The sequence below is a fragment of the Carassius auratus genome, chromosome 13, assembly GCF_003368295.1.
Source record: "Carassius auratus strain Wakin chromosome 13, ASM336829v1, whole genome shotgun sequence".
NCBI classification, from domain to species: domain Eukaryota; kingdom Metazoa; phylum Chordata; class Actinopteri; order Cypriniformes; family Cyprinidae; genus Carassius; species Carassius auratus.
The window spans coordinates 2,831,157-2,832,730 of NC_039255.1; the positions used below are offsets into that span (position 1 = coordinate 2,831,157).

Genomic DNA, 1,574 nt, shown 5'->3' on the forward strand with positions numbered 1-1,574 from the left:
TATATATATATATATATATATATATATATATATATATATATATATTTTATTTTTTTTATTTTTTTTTTTTTGTGCAATTTTTGTGCAATTTTTGGAATTTTTATGGTTTCACAAATGATTTAATTTATTAGTAATTATTTTTCACATCTAAAACTTAAACAAGAAAGCTTCCTGTAATAATGCACATTCACAGTCGATCGATTTGGGACGAGACCACTAAGTAGTAAGTATCCTACAGTTTATTTATACTTTAATTTGTGTCCATTTACACTTTTATCACCATTTCACTCTTTTAATAAGTTAAACCCCTTTGAGCTAAATATTTACTTGAAGTTATGTTAAGAAATTTGAGATTAAACTAAGTTAATATTTCAATTTCACAACATATTTGCACGTTCCCTGATATATGTTATTGATAACATTACACTCCGGTAAACAAATAAAATACTTGTAAAAAAAAAAGTGTTTTATTTTGATTTTTTTTTGTTTTATGTTAAACAACGTAAATATGTATTAAAAAAATTTATATACAAATTTTCAACTTTTAATCTGAACATGAAAGCTTGACAAAGGACTTTTATTTTATCTGGAAGCAACAGTTTGAAGTTCAAAGTGTCTTAATGCTGGATGTGTTTCATCTTCTCCAGATGTTCACTGATGAACTGGAGTGCTGTGGATTATTGTGATGTTTTTATCAGACTCTCATTCTGACTGCACCCATTCACTGCAGAGCAAATGATGCAATGCTACATTTCTCCAAATCTGATGAAGAAACAAACTCATCCTCATCTTGGATGACCTGAGGGTGAGCACATTTTCAGCACATTTTCATTTTAGGCTGTTTGCATCCTCTATAATATTCGATTGTTATGATTATGATGTTTTGAAACCCAGCCCTACAGTCTCTACAGGAAGCACTTCCCACTTCCTGTCCAGCTCTTCTGCCCTGATTCTCCGATGCTTTTGACCCCGATCATGTCTGACCTCTGTCTCTGGCTCTCAGAGGATGTTATGAAACACATGAGTCAGTTTTGGGTCTGCTGTGAGAACTACTAATCACATCAGTGTGAGCGAGACGGTTATGCAACTACGCACTGAGTTCTTCTGAATCTGCCGTGTTTTTGTTTGGATAGTTGATAAATCTCCCCTGAAGGCAGAAAGATTTAAATTTTTAACTCATATTTATTTAATTAAATAGAGAGTTATAAAAAAGGTTAAATACAAAGATCATCATGCTGGTCATTGCACTTGGCAGTTTTACATTTTGTTAAAAACATTAAAAAACAACAACAACTTTTGTCTGATTTTCATGAAATTTGGTACAAAGGACTTTTAAGGTGTGCCGGTTGAATATTATTAGAAATGGTTTTATACATCAAATCATTCCCGTGAAACGCACCGATGAATCTGATAGCGGAAACACTAGAAAAGTGAAGCCATGCAATCAAACCCTTTGACCTATTTACATGCATTTTGTTAGATGTTATTGTCATAATGCATAATTATGAATATTGTTGATTTGGCCTAATTAAGTCAGGAAATATATTTTTTTACTAATTTAAATATACATACAT

The 1,574-nt window shown here is 31.1% G+C and overlaps 1 long non-coding RNA gene across 1 annotated transcript in view; it reads left to right on the plus strand.

The window, feature by feature from the left end:
• Nucleotides 1–764: 764 nt before the first annotated feature.
• LOC113112349 (uncharacterized) overlaps nucleotides 765–1,574 on the plus strand; it is an 8,717-nt gene continuing 7,907 nt past the window's right edge. The window contains exon 1 of the long non-coding RNA XR_003293418.1: nucleotides 765–805. This is a non-coding gene — a long non-coding RNA (uncharacterized LOC113112349). The remainder of the gene's footprint in view (nucleotides 806–1,574) is intronic.